This window comes from Jaculus jaculus, chromosome 14, assembly GCF_020740685.1.
Source record: "Jaculus jaculus isolate mJacJac1 chromosome 14, mJacJac1.mat.Y.cur, whole genome shotgun sequence".
Classification (NCBI taxonomy): domain Eukaryota; kingdom Metazoa; phylum Chordata; class Mammalia; order Rodentia; family Dipodidae; genus Jaculus; species Jaculus jaculus.
Window position 1 is genome coordinate 55883955 of NC_059115.1, and position 11948 is coordinate 55895902.

General features: G+C 46.3%; 1 pseudogene; it reads right to left on the reverse strand.

Moving 5' to 3' along the window:
* Window positions 1–807: 807 nt before the first annotated feature.
* On the reverse strand, window positions 808–1167 carry LOC101596864 (annotated as a pseudogene).
* Window positions 1168–11948: the final 10781 nt, after the last annotated feature.

Here is an 11948-nt window from a genome sequence, read left to right on the forward strand (position 1 = left end):
CATCCCAGCAAACAAAACAAATAAGCTAGGTGGCACAGGTGACTGTGAACTAGTGATTCTATTGCAAGCCTGAAATGTGGCCAGTCTGCCTGGGGCTGAAATGACCAAATCTTATATTGAAGCCTCTTAGAACATGTTTGCACAAAACTGTTAAGCAATGCAGGTTGTTTGTGTCCAAAAACAGTCTACACAGTAAGTTCATTGTTCCCAGCATAATGCTGAGGCTTGTATCCTGGGATTCAAGCTCTTTCCCCGAGAAAGCAAATTTTGGGAAAGATGAAATTGCCAACAACCTGAATGATGGATTTCAGGGCTATCTACCACCCCCCCCCACCCCCATGGGATGGGGCGGGGTGGTGTTTCATGCTGCCAAGAACACAGGGCTGAGGCCAATTTGTGAACATTGTTGGAGGGAGGCAGATTTTAGATTAGCCCACAGAAGGAATTTGTCTGTAACACTGAGAATGGATGGAAAGCAATACAAGTTGAGGCCGTAAATGCTCCAGCACTGGAGTTATGAATGCCACAGCCCTGGTGATGTCCAAATACCAGGAGAGAGAACGGAGAGAAACTTCTAAGGTAGAAAGTAGGACCGTCAGCATTACCATGGTCATCTGTTGTCAGCAGGCCACATGACACTGCTGAACGCAGACCGAACTTGGACCCGGGATGAGATACTCTCCTTCCAGAACATTCCAGCTACAGGTCAATATTCAACACCATGTGAACGTTGAGCATAGCTTTGGATGCAACATTTACTTTTTTATTTTATTTTTTCACAGAACAAGACTTGGTTTCTTATTATTGTTAAAAGCTCCAAATTGGTTTAGCTTTCTGACTCTGTGCTTGTGCCTTCAACACCTTCAAGGCTATTTTCTGCTCCTCAGTAAGGCAAGCTTGCTCGATCCTGTCACGGACACATTTAGCACGCTTGGAACCACCATGGGCCCGGCTGACATGTTGTTTTGTTTTGGACAATCTCATAAGGACTTTAGATCTCACAGCACGAACCCCTCGAAGTCAGCCTGGGCACACGCCACACACTGGCTTTGGCGCTTTCTTGGTATTCAAGTAAACAATCCTATCACCAGGGGTTCGGAACAGCCTAGTTTTGTTAGAGGTTGGATAGCAGAAAAGCCTATGACAGTATGTCAGACGCTGGACCATTGTGAGTGCCTACACTCTAAACATGGGCCCCAGAAGAGCTGGATGCAATATTTCCTGAAGGAGGATTAGCAGAATTGGGGTTTGGGGGTCACTTTCGCTTATTTTTTTTCTAAAGATTTATTTTTATTTAAACACTAGAGACAGAGGGAGAGAAAAGGAGAGTGAGAATGGGCACGCCAGGGCCTCTAGCCACTGCAAACGAACTCCAGACACATGTGCCACCGTATGCATCTGGCTTTACGTGGGACCTGGAGAATTGAACTTGGGTCCTTAAGCTTTGCAGGCAAGCGCCTTAACTGCTAAGCAATCTCTCTAGCACCTCTCTTGTTTATTTTTGGAAACATCTCTAAGAAATCAGGCTGGAAAGGTAGTCCAGTGGTTTCGAGCAGGAAGGTCTGAGGAGGCCTGAAAGATGACTCAAGTTCAATTCCCAGGGCCTACATAAATAGCTGGGTATGACCACGCACATCTGCAACCCTGATCCTGTGTCCTGTGGGGAGCAGACATGGGAGAATGGCGGGGCTCATAAGAAAACAGCAAGATCCAGGAACAGTAAGAGACACTGGATCAAGTAAGATCAAGCAGAGGGATGATGAAGCAAGATGCCCAATGTTTCTCTCCCACCACCACATGTGGGTACACCCTGCCACCGATAAGCATATGGGGCACTGCATGGGCACATACATGTGCATATGCCACACACACACACACTCTTAAAAAAAATCTTTAAGAAATCATGAAAGCCACATTTTGACAGGAAATATTGTATTCCCTGCTCTGGATTGCTTTTGAAATTTTTTGTTTTCAGTATTTTCTTAATCTTGGTATTATGACTGGCTAATAACTCTAGATACGTGCTCAGCAAATACCTCTAAAATTAGTAATAATAATGACCAAAATAACAACAAGCAAACCTACTTCTGATGAGAGCATGCTTGCTGATCTCAATTCTATTCTAACTAGCTTAACTCATTTAGATCTGTTCGACAAACAAGCGAACCAAGACCTTGAACTAGGTGGTGTGACTTTATTTATAGCCCCGGCTTTTCATTCTGTGTGTATCTTAAAGCTTTAACTTTCTTTTCTTATCTGGATTTTTCTCTCTCTCCTTTTGTAACCTAAATGTCTTAAGCATTATGTTTCCAGTATCTTTTATTTTTTGGCCAGTTTTAGAATTGTGCTCTTGGAATCCACAGCAGTAGTCTATAGTGGCAGGCAATGGAAAGCCTGTCATCTCTCATCTCAGTCACCAGCTATGCAACGCACTTCCATCCATCAAACTTGCTTCCCTGCCCCCAAAATGAAAATAAATAAATAAAAGTGACACTGTCATTGTGAGAATGGAGAACGGCCATGTGCAGATGACCCCAGCATGCATGCAGCTTAGTATCCAGGGAGCTCTCAGCTCCTTGGAGTTCTGCGTCGTGTATTTCCAAATGTGGAAATTTTCAGAGGCCTTGTGTGGATGACCAGGGAAGCCATTCTGGTCCCAAAGTACAGGTCACTTGCCAACATGTGGGAATTCAGGATATCAGGCCTGGACGCAGGAGGCAGGGCCCATCCGAACTTTCTACTCCTGGATGGGTGAGTCATGTCCCTCGTGTCCATTTTGGACACTTCTAAGTGTGCTCGGTGCCTTTCTGCGGCTGGATGCTGGAGTAGGTGGGAAGGCGGAAGCAACTGAGGTTACATGAGATCCAGGCAGGATGTGTGCGGGGCCAGAGGGCTTCTATAAGTTACCTGGTAATTTGGTGAGTTCAGTTCATCTGACAACTCTGATAAACTGATTGGGATTGGAAACACAGAACAACAAAAAAGACCAGGTGATCTTTAGGTGTGTGGAATCATTTAGCAAAAGCAAACTCATAAACCAGCATGCGAGCTACATCTCTTCCCAAATAACACAGCCCTGGGATCTGTCCCCAGAGCAGCCCGATCGACGCTTGAGTCTGTGTGGATGAGAGTGAGACCCAGTACTACAGAGCAAGGCGAAGGAGCTTGGGAAAGAAGAACTGCAGATTTGTTTTGCTAGAACACAAGTGGAACAAGAATCCATTTCAGGACCATTTCATTTCAAGGTGCTACCAAAAAGGAGGGCATGCAAACGAGTCCCGTGGTGGTTTGATTCAGGTGTCCCCCATAAACTTAGGTGTTCTGAATGCTAGGCTCCCAGCTGATGGCAATTGGAAATTAATGCCTCCTGGAGGTGGTGCATTATTGGGGGCGAGCTTATGGGTGTTATAGCCAGTTTCTCCATGCCAGTGTTTGGCACACTCTCCTGTTGTTATTGTCCACCTGATGTTGGCCAGAGGGTGATGTCCACCCTCTGCTCATGCCATCGTTTTCCCCTGCCATCCTGGAGCCTCCCCTCAAGCCTGTAAGCCAAAATAAACCTCTTTTGCCCACAAGCTGCTTTTGGTTGGGTGATTTCTACCAGCAATGCAAACCCGACTGCAACAAGTCCATTTCCCATGGACCAAAAAAAAAAGCCTTGTGAGAGTCTTTGTCTTTGTCTAACACCGGGTAGTGTGTTGAGGTGAGCAGCCACCCTAGTGTGCCTAAGACAGAGGGATGCAGGAACAGGCCTTCAGTTCTCAGCAGGTGAGCAGCAGATGAGGGCAGTGCATCGCCACTTCCTCGTTTGGTGGTTTCCGTGCCCCAACACACCGGTATCCAATGCACAGCCTCGTAATTGGTCAAGGCGCTGAAAACAAGTGGCTGGTAAGTCCTCAGCTTTATGCGGAACATGTCCGAGGCTCGCTGGGGACATCGGGCACAAGACAGGACCGAGGGGATGTAAGGGTTAGAGGGTGGGGAGGAGCGCTGTGAAATCCCCTTGTCTAGATAGGATACAGGTATTGCACTCACGTTCACAGCAGCTATGGTTGACTTTACCAGAGCTGCAGAAGGTGCGGCTGGTCAACGTTCCATCATGTTTGCGCAGGGAGCTCATGAGACCTTACCCCTCCCTGAAGATCCCTGGGGTAAGGGGAGTCATTCTCTTCAGTGGTTTATCTATTGCTATTAAGTGATGGGAAGAAGGAGTTCACCAGGAGTAGGAAGGGGATTAAAGAGGATTAGAAGGGTCTGCAGGATCGAAATATGATTATATATGTATGAATTTGTCACAAAGAATGAATAAAAAGTTTAAAAGTATATAACATAGCCAACACATTTTTTTAAAAAATCAGTGGGAATAAGGCTGCTATGTCACTCTAAAGGAAGTCCTTCTGCACCCAGAAAACAAAATAATAAGTCTTAGCAAGGGGTGGAGAGATGTCTCCATCATTAAAGGCACTTACTTGTAAAGTCTGACAGCCCAGGTTCAATTCCCCAGTACCCATGCAAAGCCAGATGTACAAAGTGGCACATGTGTCTGGAGTGCATTTGCAGCAGTAGGAGGCCCTGGAACACCCCTAATTTCTCTCCCTCAAATATATTTATACATATGGAGAACTGGGCTATGAAGGCTTTATCTTTAAAAAAAATAATAATAAAATGAAGCAAGCAAGCACAGTCTTAGGCTAAGTGTATTTGTCTCTGGACCCCAAATAGCCCAGCAGTGGGTTATCTTGCAGGGGTGGTTCTTGTCCGCAAGACTAAATGTTTTGAAAACAATTTGCTTGTATAGTTTTACAATAAAATGAGGTTAAGCGATAAAGGTTTGACTCCAATATGTTCAGAAAACTCCGGTCATTGAGAATGCCAGTGACTTTCATTAAACCCCTAAACCGTTTCTCCTAACCTGATCCTTTATTTGGGCTCAAGACATGGAAGACAAAGGAAGTGGGCACTAAAGGCACACAGACCAAGTTCTGTCATTTGATGCCATCTGTGAAGTTCAAGTCCTTTCACTACCATGCTGATAAATAAATGGTGGGCCTGCTTCTGCAAGACACCGGAGGGTTCAGCAAGGTCATGTGTGTGTTGTGTTTTGCCTAACGCCAGCCTGCTGAGCAATCAAGTGGTAAATGTCTCTACCTACAAAGAAGGAAAATGAAGGGCTGGAGAGATAGCTTAGCGGTTAAGCGCTCGCCTGTGAAGCCTATGGACGCGGGTTCGAGGCTCGGTTCCCCAGGTCCCACGTTAGCCAGATGCACAAGGGGGCGCATGCGTCTGGATTTCGTTTACAGTGGCTGGAAGCCCTGGCACGCCCATTCTCTCTCTCTCCCTCTTTCTGTCTTTCTCTCTGTGTCTGTCGCTCTCAAATAAATAAATAAAAAATGAACAAAAAAATATTTAAAAAAAAGAAGGAAAATGAAATCCTCCATTATGCAGAGAAAAAAAAATCCACAACAATGAAGGGAAAAGGCTTTGAGATGGGATCCCCTTTGCAGCCAATGGAATCCTTCAAGCCGCCTCAGGGCAGTACGCACAGCTGCCCCCAGCTCTCAGGAAGATGCTGCGTTAAGACATGAGCCACACATCTTGGTCAGCTGCTCCTTGGCTGTCACTTTGGATATGGGTTTGGATCTCAGGACACTGTGGACAAATCTTCATCATAAGAATGAGTATAGTACATGCCTTAACAAGGAATCAGGTCAGCGTCTAACTTCATCTGTTCCAGAGAAATGGGAGAGGAAAGGAGGAACATCTGGGTGTGCCAGAAGCTTCTTATGGTGATGTGAGGAGCCTACACTTGGTATACAGTGTGGCTTTGAAGAGACTCGGGCTGGGACACTCTGCTTGGGTTGGACCTATAATACAAATATATATATATATTCCTGAGATCTTCCTCTCCAGTTCCACATTTCCACACATCACATCAGAGGGTTGCAGAATGAATACTTCCTACTTCAATTTATTTTTATAGAATTTTTATAGAATGGAAGGCTTTAGCCCCAGGGTTTATTATCTATTTACAGGTCATCAAAGTGGGTTTCTATTGACTGGGATGTTATTAAAGGTTGTGTCTTGAGTCTCCAGAAATTACAACCTTGTAGATCAGGCTCTGTATGGCAAAGACTGGTTTTATTTTAGTCTTTAGTCATTGTAGGAAGGGAAAGAGGGCGCCGCATTGATTTTCCTGGGTCGAGACACACATTAAGGCAATTTAAGACACCAATTGAGCAAAGAAATTAATTCCATCCTGATCCATGTATTGAAATAACTTACAGGAGCTTTGGGTGAGGAGTTGCTTAGAGAATCATGGGTTGATCCAAAACAACTGCATCAGCAAACAGTCCCACCCCAGCATGGGCGATGCCTCACAGAAGCTGCCTCACTGTCCCCCAACCCAATTCAGTCTTCCACCTCCTATATTCTCAAGCACGCTCCAAGGCCATGTGCAGCCAGGGTAAATGATGTGTAGCTGGCGTGGGCCAAGAAGGAGAGAGTGGTTGAAGTCTCGGGCAAAGATCTCCTTTTCTCTTTCTATGTAGGAATGCGAATAGGTTCACTCTTGTGAGTATCTTATGCAGACCATCACACCTGCTCTGATTTCAAGACAATTATCAGGGCATGGCTGCAGGATGGAGTTCCACCTCAGGGCTTAGATGTTCTAGAGGAAGATAAGGCTGTAGGGGATCCCCAGTTAGTGTTCATGGGAAAGCAAAACTCCCCATGTTGACCAGTAGCTGTCTGATCTGGTTGATCACCCTAACCAAACTAGGAGTTCATACGTTCAGACAGCCCACACTTCTGACCTGTACCATGATCTACTGAGTACGCATCTTGGGGAGTGTGGCCAGGGTGCACTCATCTTTAAGTGGGATTTACATTGCTTCTTATGGCAAGCATTATCGTCTGCTTAAATCCAGTATCATCTCTCCTCTTTTGTCAGTTCTTGCTATGGAAGCTGAGAAGCCACACTTCCAACTCCCAGCTTCCCTTGAAGCTTGGGAAAGCTATGGACTTGGTGCTAAGCTGTGAGGCATAAAAGAAAGGAAGTCCAGCGGTTTATGGAAAGGTTTCGCTGTGCTTCCTATAGAGACTGGTACCTCCTTCCCCTTTCCCATTTCTGTAAGGCTTAAAGGGAGGTTTGAGAACTGTGACAGCCACCTTGTGACCATGAGGTGTAAAGTATGTGGGAAAAGCCAGGAGAGCTGCAAACATGTCAGCCATGACCAAGAACCCCATAGATTCTTTCCAAACTTAGTGTGCTAGGAGGGAAAATGAACTCTGAGTTATTTCAGCCATGATAAAGTGAGTTTTCTGTTGGTCGTCTTGGAACACATTTGTAACTGATCATTTCTACTTCTTTTTTTCCTTTATTTGCCTGACAGAGTTGGACAGAGTGGAAGTCATGGGAATAAAAGAGGCAAGAGATGAGACTTGGAAACTTTCCTCACTGGCTGCCGGTGCGGGAGACCAGGGCAACCAGAGCTGATCTGTTGAGAGGCGCTGCTGTGTTCCAGTCTGTGCCCTGAGTGGGGTGTCATTTGCAGAGCTGGCCCGCACCTCCAGACTGTAGGATGTTGCCTCAAATTGGCCTTTCAGCCCCTCCTTCGGGTCCTTATGTTCTATCTTCTCTCCACCTTGTTTAATATATTTTTTATAAGTAGCAAGTAGCTTAGGGAGTATCATTGCTTTACATTTCAACAAAAAAAGGGGGGAAAATCGAGTAGCTTTATAAGAATCATTAATAATCCAACACCACTACTTGGGGTGACTTTTTGTCCTTAAGCCGTTTTGGCTCAGCCTCTGAGAAAGCAGCTACCAAAACATCCACCCTCTGACTAAGCTTCTCCCTGTGACCAAGCTGTCTTGTGAGCATGGAATTCAGGCATGAATAAATAACAGATACGGTCGATGGCAGATTTTGTAGGCAACCCTGAACGTAACCCGAATTTGGCGCGGTGGGTGCAGAGAGCAAAAAGGCAGGAGTGACATTTTTCCCTCTCATGCCAAGCACAGAGGAAGCAAGACACTAATAATCAATGTTTGGCATTGCTGGCCAACATTAACTAATGTCCACCTTTCTTCCAGGTTGGCAAGCCTCTAGCATGGAGCCCTGTGCAGGCTGCCAAGCTCAGGCTCCTCAATCGCATCTCAGACCGAAGGCAGGTGACACAGTCTCCTGGCTTCCAGGCTGGCTTCAGACTCATTACGCAGCTGAGGATGACCTTGAACTCCCTCCCAGACCCTTCATCCTCTTGCCTCCACCATGCACATGCTGGAATTCCAAGAATGCATCACCAAGCCTAGCTGGCTGTTTTTCCTCTGAGCCTTGCAAGATTTGCTTTTGTTTTTTTTGTTTTAATTTATTTGAGAAAGGGAAAGAGGAGAGTGAGAGAGAGAGAGAGAGAGAGAGAGAGAGCCACTGCAAACAAACTCCAGATGCATGTGCCCCCTTGTGCATCTGACTTATGTGGGCCCTGGGGAATCCAACCAAGGTCCTTTGGCTTTGTAGGCAAGCGCCTTAACCACTAAGCCATCTCTCCAACCCCAAGATTTGCTTTTTTCACAAAGGGCTGATCATTCCATTTTACACCCTTTTATGCTGAAATCCTCTGATGGAAACGTGAAATCTTTCACTTTCTTCGGGATACATTGAATGGTTTCTTATGCATCAGTCTTTGGGTTTTTTTTTTGTTTGTTTGTTTGTTTGTTTGTTTGTTTGTTTGTCAGCTATCTAGAGGATCATATCCAGAATACACAGGGGTCTACAAGATCCAGAAGTAGTCATTTTTTTGCTCAGAGAGGATGTCATTCTTCCTTGCTTAACTGAGGCCTTTCTGCAGTGAGAGCAACCCCTTGAAAGGGCCTACCCTTCCCATGCTAGCCTTAAAGTCTCCCCAAGATCACTGACAGTCCTGCCCTTGCGGGAGATAGAAAAATGGCTGCACCTCAAAACTGCTTTTTCTTGGCATGCTTTTATCCTAACACATGCTTCAGTAACAACGTGGACAGACACGCAGGGACTCAGCCTAAAGAGAATAACTCTGAGAAGGACAGGAAGACAAGAACTTCCAAGAGTAGGCCTCACAACTCAAGTATGGTATTTGTCAATCGTGTTGGGTTTTGCTGGTCCTCTCAATGTCACAGTGGTAATGTTAAAAGTGACCAAGTTAGCCCGGCATGGTGGCGCACGCCTTTAATCCCAGCTCTAGGGAGGCAGAGGTAGGAGGATCGCCGTGAGTTCAAGGCCACCCTGAGACTCCATAGTGAATTCCAGATTGTTTGCCAGCACTGTGACCTCTGCTGCATACTGGCTCACCAGATCACACAGAAGCCTGCATGCCAGCCCTGGTCACCCCTCCCTCACCCCTCACTACCACCGGGTGGGTCACAAAATTAAAGCAAAGAAAGCCTGACTGACTAATACAAGATCATCGGTAGCAACCTGCTCCTGGAATCTGTGCCCTTAAGCCCTGGGCACACTGTCAAGGTGTCTTGCCAGCAATGCTGGCATGGGTATGGGAATAGATACACACTACCTCCAACTCCACCCCACTGGCAAGCCTGTCGTCATTGCAGGTCACCGCCCAGTGCTTGGGTTTAGTGTAAAATGTCCCTCGTAGCTTTATAAGCTTGCGAGCCTTCGAGAGGCGGAGACTTGCTGGAGGAGTTGTATCACTGAGGGCGGGTTTTGAAGCTTATTAGTCCAGCCCCAGCGGGTGCTCATAGCGCCCCAGTTCTTTATGTAGAAATGTATTACCTGTCTGCTCTGCCATGCTTTCTCCACAGTGATGAAACTCTCCCTCAAATCTTTAAAACCAGAGGGCTAGAGGGATTGCTTAGTGGTTAAGGCATTTGCCTGCAAACACAAAGGACCCAGGTTTGATTCCCCAGGACCCACGTTAGCCAGATGCACCAGGGGGCGCACACGTCTGGAGTTCGTTTGCAGTGGCTGGAGGCCCTGGTGTGCCCATTATCTCTCTCTCTTTCCCTCTTTCTCTGTCAAATAAATAAATGAAAATAAATTATTATTTTTTTTAATCTATAAACCAGAAATAAACTCTTTCCTTCCATAACATGCTTCTGGTTGGGTATTTTGTCCCAGCAACCAGAAGGTAATGGCCATACTCAAATCAATTACCCTTAAACCTTCAAATGGGGGGCTGGAGAGATGGCTTAGTGGTTAAGCTCTTGCCTATGAAGCCTAAGGACCCCAGTTGGGGGCTCGATTCCCCAGTACCCACATAAGCCAGATGCACAAGGAGGCGCATGTGTCTGGAGTTCATTTGCAGTGGCTGGAGGCCCTGGTGTGCCCATTCTCTCTCTCTTTCTCCCCCTCTCTCAAATAACTAAATAAAAACAAACAACAACAACAACAACAAAACTTCCAGTGGCTTTTCCACAACTACCTTGTTTCTAGCACCAGAGTGCCCTGGACACGCCTTTCTGCCCGTTCCTCCACACCTGAGCCTTCCACTTCGAAACATCCAAGGATCGGTTTCGAACCAGCAAAGTTTTTCTCAGCAGTTTTCATTCCGAAGTGGCCATACTTCTCCAGGTTTGCTTCTTATTGGCACGGTGATGACGCATAGAAGCAGCTGCAGGATTTCCCACCACGGAGGGCAAGCATTGGCATCGGCAGCAAGGAGAAGCGATCATCCAACACCAGAGCTTCCAGCCATGCTTCTCTTGGTCTAATCATGTTCTGAAAATACCCTGGTTTATCAGCATGTCTTCGATTTACTCCCTTATTGGCTGAGTTCTGGAAGAAAGCTATAAAACGCTACTGGGGTGAGGGTATGGCTCAACGATAGAGATTTTATCTAGCATACAAGAAGCCCTGGGTCCCATCCCTGGCACCACACACATGCACACACCATTCTGGAATGACACCTGGGATTCTAGAACTGGACTGTCCCTTATCCACAATGCCATCACAATGTGTCTTGTTAATGTTTTCTCCTCATCTACAGCACGTCTCCCTTTCTGCTTGCAGCTCGTCTCTTTATTCTCTCTCCTCTCCACACTTAAGGAATCTGTTTCGATGAAAAGCATTAGGTGTCTTAGCATCGATCCACTGCTGTCAAAAATCATCTCACTTCATCCATCAAACAAAGCAAGGTTTGTTCGAGAAAACGCAGCAATGAATATTCAAGGCAGTTGGACAATGTTCACTTTTATGGCAGCAGCACCTGGAAGATACGGGCCTTGGCCGAGTCTTCTGCCATCAGATCCAGTACAGGCACAGCCAAGCTAGTCAGGGCTTGCTGTCTGTCTTGCCCTGCTTCCTCCCAGGGTCTTCCCTCTCCTCCCTCTGAGATCCACTGTGCCCCCTTGGACTCCTCCCTTCTGTTGAAAACAGCATTGTTCCATGAAAACCATTCCGATTTTAGGTCCTGAAAGACCTCAAGTTTGACTTGGTGCAGCTTCTCATTAGCAACTTTTAAAAAATATGTTTTTTTCTTTTTATGTATTCATTGAGGGAGTGTGAGAGAGAGACCATAAGAGAGAGGCAGAGAGAGAATGGGCGTGCCAGGGCCTTCAGCCACTGCAAACGAACTCCAGATGTGTGTTCCACCTTGTGCATCTGGCTCACATGGGTCTTGGGGGATTGAACCTGGACCTTTTGGCTTTGCAGGTAAGGGCCTTAACTGCTGCTAAGTCATCTCTCCAGCCCACGTGAGCAACTTTTGAGCCTCAGTGTCTTCACGTGCAAAGATAAGGTTATGAATACCTCCCACACAGTGTCTCCTGAGGATCAGATGAAAGTGTAGTGATAAGCAGCATTTCACATAGCTGGTGTGTGTGTGTGTGTGTGTGTACACACTTGCCCAGTGTGCTAGTTGCTTGTTCCATTGCTGAGACGAAATATTTGACAAAATCAACTTCAGGAAGGAAAGATCTACTTGGCCTCATGGTTGGAGGCTGCGGTCTGGAATCGT